Genomic DNA, 6,000 nt, shown 5'->3' on the forward strand with positions numbered 1-6,000 from the left:
TCGGAAAAAGATTAACTGAAACTAGAGCTATTGCAAAAAGAAGAGCTGATAATACAAGTAAAAGAGACCAACATTAAAGGGAAGAAGCAAAGACTGAGAAAAGCATGTAATTACTGTCTGCCGAAAGATTACAGTGCTTACCACTATGATGGAGGCAGTTATTCCAGTTCATGAATAGTGTTTCCATTTAAAAAAAAAAACCCAAACTGTTCATCTCTAATCACGGCCCACTTCAGAAACCGTTGGCATAAAATTTCTGCTCTGAGCGGACAAGCTTGTGTCAGCTTCTTCAGGCAAAAAAAGTCCCTCTTTGGAGAGTTGACAGTTAATCCAGTACAAGCTGACAACTGCACAATCTACCCCTTTAATGCAGCATATTTGCATTTTATTTGCTATTTTAATATCTGGGAAATACAACTTCTTACGAATTCATGCTGTTTGGCAATAGAATGACAATTCCTTAGAGGGGGTTGAAATCCCTAAGTTTGTTGGTGTTATGAAGCTATGGATGAACAGAAAGTCACCGGTTAAGACAATCGAAAAGCCATTACACAGTCTGCAAAAGTATTGCCTGACGGAGCCATAAAGTGTAACCGTGCCTGGGTAGTGTTGGTAAACTTAGAGCAATGCAGGACGGTAACTGTACCAATGTATCCTACAGCTCTGTGGAACTACCAGGCGCCTCCAGACCCACCAAACTATCTTCGGTGACCTTCCTCAGTCTTTTCAAATTAGCAAAATGCCAAGACAACATCATGCAGTGATACAACATTAAGCAGTGGCACTTATTTTATTAAGTATGAATTCTCTGCCAGTCAGCTGCTAACAGCTGCACTTGGAGATACCATTACTCCACAAAATAAAACATTACATGCAGGATATTATCATCAGTGACAAGAAGCATCTCCAAAGCTCTTATAATGGTCATTCACCAGAGGATCTCTCAGGGCATAATGTAAAGCATATGTAGGTTTCAGAGAAGCAGTGTAAGACAGTTGGACTTTTCTAGAATCAGTGCTACCATAAATGCCAAAGATCCAGGAACAAACTAAGAAATCAAATGTGATTTTAAAATATGAGGAAATGACAGTACTATAATGAGCACCATGAAAAATGATGGGAATGCATAATAAAAAACAAAGTCATAAGAATCTTCCATTAAGTGTTTATTCTAAAATGGAACAACCATCATTTTTACACTGTCAGTTTTTTCAAAGTGAGTATCCTTTCTGTTATTTTGCAAAAGAATGATTCATTACTCATTGAAAAAAAACACAAAACAAAACACCGCTACTATATTGAGGCTCCATTTTTTTAATGAAACAAACAGAGAGCCCCATGGTAACAACCCACATTCAGCAACAAGCTGCAACTATTTAAGATATTTTTCCATTACCAATTTAATACACTCCTACACTCTTTTCTACTACTGCTACACTTACAGTACAACGAAGAAAAGCTACTGAAGCAAGCAGGACAAATCCTCCTGGGTACCCCTTAGAGCTTTCTCCACCTGCTGTTTCTTCGACCAGCTGACATCAGACCTGCTGACCGGCCCTCTGCTGTGGTAGCAGCCTGGCAGGCTTAGGAACACTTGTTCCCACCTGGCCCTTTGGGAGGTGCCCCTTCACCTCTTCCCTTGGAGGAGCTTTTAACTCTGCACGCCTAATAAAAAAAATATTAACTTTATCATCTTCACAAGCAGACAGCACTATTTACATAAACTCTTTTCAAGGACATGTAATGCATAAACACAAACTGTCCATTACGCACACTTAGATGTTACCTAGTTTCCAGATATTCAAGATAATTAATTTGGATTACTTTCTCAGAAAGCACCTCTAATCATTTTTTGTAACACTACCGGACTGTACTGACCCATAACTGTCACCACACACCCTCACATCAGGATCTTACAAACACAAACAACAACATAGTATCAAATCTGTTACTCATTTCTAATCCTTTGGTGGCATTATATACCAGAGGTATTCGATTATATATGATACCAATCTAGGTTTCTTGGGTATATGCACATGACAATTTGTGCGCTATGTGAAAGTCTAGACCTTAACATGTTCTACAGATCCCCACTACTTGGAGTCCAATTTAAACAGCACTTGCTAAAAGTTCACATGTGTTAAAAGTACTATGCCATCTTCCAAGACAATGAGAGTCATTAAAAAAAAGAAAAAATAAGGCCCTTTGCAGTAAGAAAGTACTGATGTTTAGGGCAACAAGCTTACACCGGACATATTTCACACAACTGTCTTCCATTCACAAGTTCTCAGCTACAGCCAGGTATTCAGTTCAGGTTAAGACTGACTTCACGCTCCAAGGTAAACATCTCCAAACCCAAGTAACACAAAGCAATGGAAAAAGCATGTCATGTACGTCAAACTATTTTATACTGCTAGAGCACCTTTCATCTGTTCTTACATCATCACTAAGCAATTACACAAACCAAGGAAGCAAAGGTATGTTAAGAACATAACTGTTTCTGAGCCCCAATACATTTAATTACATCACTTTACAGCCAAGACACAACGAACATTTAAGGAACTCACCAGACAAGCATTGATTTAATCTTACAGGAAATTTGTAACAAAAAAATCCCACACATCTCCAAAGACGTTCGGTGCTAACACTGATACTTTAAAGGGATTAAACTGATCCTAGACCCTCCTCATTTGAAGCCAAAAGTGTCTGTAAGTCTCTCTAAAATGAGGGAGTCACTAAGTAGATCATAAAAATTCCATGTAGTACCGCTTCATCTACAAAACGTTTCTATTATCAGTGAAACACACAACACTGCCCTTCAATCCATGCCAGGATTCAAACTGGAAATCACTGAGCACACACGGAGCGGATCACAGCCCAGAGCTGTTTTCGGGCTCCTTCCAAACTCACGAACGTGCCAGTCTCTCTTATCACCATCAACAGTCTCTTTGCAATTATAGCAGCAGGGCACGCTAGGAATAAATAAATAAACGTGCTCTGAAATAAAAATAATAATAATAAAAAAAAAAGAGCCCGACTAAGCATCAGAAAGCCTGCCCGAAGCCTCCCGCCGCCCCGGGGAGCCGCGGTACCGCGCTCCGAGGAAGGGCGAGGGACAGGCCCCGAAAGGCGCAGCGCTGCGGTGGCAGGACGCCCTCCCCCCCCCCCCATGCCACCGTTTCCACTCAGCGCCGCGGCGCGGCCGGCACCCCCCCCCCCCCCCCCCCGCCGCAGGCCTGCGGGCCGGGGCCGAGGGACCCAGCCCGGCGGGCGGCCGCAGCCCGCCGGAAGGGCTCGGGCGGCCCCGGCTTCCCCTTGCCCGCCCGCATCGGCTCTGACAGCGGCCACAAAGAAGGGGGCCGCACGCCACCGCCCCCAGCTGCCGCCGTTATTGTTTCCCTTTCTGTTCACCTACCTGACGAGGGAGCCCCGGCGGAGCCGCCGTGCCCTCCCCGCTTCTCTAAACCCGAAGAACCGGGTTCCCACCCTGCTTCCCCGCCCCGTCCGGGTTTGTGTGCCTGTGACACCCTCCCCCCCGCCCCCTTCTCCCCGGCCCTCACCCTCTGCTTGCCCGGGCCCCGAGCAGCCTTACCTGCGGGCCAGCCCGCTGCAGCACCGGAACGCCTTAACCGGGGGGGGGTGCTTCACTCTCCCCTCCCCGCCTTCCACGGGTGCGCGGGGCTCGTGGGCGCCGGAGCCGCCTCAGGCTCCTTCCTTCCCTCGCTCCCCACGCCCAGAGTCCAAGGAACAGAGGCAGAAGCCGCCCCAGGGCGAGGGCGGGTGCCCGCCGGGCACGGACCGTCCCGGGGCCGCGGCAAGGCGGCGGCGGCTGCTACCTCACCTCACCCCTTCCCCCCCACCGCCTCCCGCCCCTTCCCCCGTGAGGGGCCGCAGGAACCGCAGCTTTAGGCAAAGACGAGCCGCACCGCTCCAGGCCGCCCTCGCCCTCCTCCTCCCCGCCCCGCGCTCTTGCCTCCTCCCCTTAACGCCGGGCGGTTACAGCCACACCGGGAACCCCGGGTAGGGAAGCCGCGGCGGATTTCACGCCGCCCGCAGGCTTCCGCGGAAGGAGGAGGAGGAGGGAGGGCGGCCGGCAGCCGCGGCGGGAGCGGGACGCCACCCACGCTGCCGCCCGGACCGGCACGCAGCCGCGCTGCCCCCCGCCCCAGGCCGGCGAGCCGCACCGCGCAGGCGCCCGCCGCCGCGGAGGAAGGGGCGAGAGGGCGGCGCGCAGGCATGCGCAGAGCGGGCGGGCGCGGCTGCGGCTGCGGGGCCGCCGGCGGGGTCACGGTCCGGCGACCGGCGCTCGGTCGGGGAGGGCGGCTGTGTCCTGAGGCGGCCCTTCGGCTCAGGGAAGGCAAGGCAGCGGTCAGCCCCCGACGTTAACTGCGCTGCCGGAGGAGAAGCGCCTTCCTCTCCCCGCCCCGCTTCTCTTTTTCCTCAGCCGGCAGCGAAGGGAGGGGGGTCGCGCCCTGCGGTGAGGAGGGCTGCGGCGCCCAGCTCTCCGCCTCACCCCCCCCGTCAGCGGGCAGGCCGGCTGGCTCACTGCCGGGGCGGGGAGAGGTAGGTCCGCGACCTTCTCCTTTGTGTTCCCGTCTCGGTTTTAGCCGGGGTTTGCTTCTGTGGAGCGGGGTTCCGCCGGGAACGGCCCAGCGGGAGGCCGCAGCCGCCGGCTCCGGCCGCCGCGGGAGCCGCCCTGCTCGTCTGGCGCCCTGCCCGGTCGCGCGTCCCGCTCCCGCCATTTTCACCTGTCAGCCGCGCCAGTCGTGCCCGAGGTGAGCGCGGATGGGTGCCAGGCGGGGTTTATGGGTTAAAAACCCCTGTGCGGACATTTACACCTTATCTTACGCTGGCCCAAACGCGGCCGGACTTCTGTACTGTCAAAATTTAAATATAAGCAAGCATCAGAGTCCCTAAGGATAACATATGGAAAAGAAAGAAATGACTATGCCATTAAATATATCCTAACTATACGCAAAGAGCCACCTAACGTTCATGAAAGTATTGATGAGGCTCTGCTTAGAAATAGACTTGGGAGCGGATCCGCAGTCAGTTACTTTTCAACACCTCTGCCAGTAAGCGCAGGCTGGCTGTAAGAAAGCAGAGGTGGTCAGGGGTCTGGAGGAGGTGGTATTTCCTATGTTAGAAATCACATGGGAATGAAAAAGCACTGTTAAAATGGTAAGCCTAGGGTAGGACTCAAGAACATTCACCGGAGCCCTTGGCAGAGGTCAAATGTTGCCTTACTAAAATAAGCTTAAGTGGATGTGCATAAAGTAAAGGAGAAGGGGCAGGCGAGTTAACTAAATCTATTACAGCAGGCATGAAAAAACTTCCTTGAGTTTCATTAGTATTTTATAACTTTCTGTCTGAGAAACCCTATACTGTCTCAATCTCGTTCCTCACTTGATCGTACAGCATAGCCTCACCATGCTTATTTTTAACACCACATTAATTTCTGTAGTAATAGATGATGATCTCACCACAGGGAGATGAGTAGAAAGTTTCTTTTGTAACATCAGGAGGAAAGACCAAAAAAAAAGTACTGGCTTAAAAACTACATTTTTATTTGAAGTTTATTCTTACAGAAGGACTCACCTGCTGATTTTTTGGGCTTTATGGAGAGTCTTCATTAAAAACATCTCGGGTCATTTTGGTTTGGAGTAGCTGGTGGGAGAAGTCGTTCATTCCCTCTTGAGTGGAGAGTTTTTGTGGAGTATTCTGAAATGTGGAATGTCCCAGGTCTGTGTGGGATGATCCTCTGTAAATATACTGCTATATAAAGGGTAAAAATGTTTTCAGTTGTACATTTTTCTCTAATGAAGTTTTGGTATTTGCATGCGTTTAGTCTTTTGGTATCATCGGCTGCACATTTTTCTTTAATGATGCAGCAAAACGCATGTCTTCTTGAGAGCAGACATGCATTTTTGTGGCTTGAAAGAGCAATTGTTTACTTGACTGAAAAGCGGTGCACAGTGCAGTGTATACACAGTGCAGTTA

General features: G+C 49.9%; 1 protein-coding gene across 3 annotated transcripts in view; it reads right to left on the reverse strand.

Annotated features, from left to right (window-relative positions):
* The window catches only part of LRRFIP2 (LRR binding FLII interacting protein 2), a 60,638-nt gene extending 56,496 nt beyond the window's left edge, over window positions 1–4,142 (reverse strand). For 2 of the 3 annotated variants that reach the window (XM_082334082.1, XM_082334081.1), the window contains exon 1: window positions 3,593–4,142. The gene's annotated coding sequence lies outside the window, so the exon portion shown is untranslated. Of the gene's footprint in view, window positions 1–3,415; window positions 3,449–3,592 lie in introns of those variants that run through there. The other variant, XM_082334080.1, reaches the window with a different exon arrangement.
* Window positions 4,143–6,000: the final 1,858 nt, after the last annotated feature.

This window comes from Platalea leucorodia, assembly GCF_965183815.1.
Source record: "Platalea leucorodia genome assembly, chromosome: 1".
In the NCBI taxonomy this organism is placed as follows: Eukaryota; Metazoa; Chordata; class Aves; order Pelecaniformes; family Threskiornithidae; genus Platalea; species Platalea leucorodia.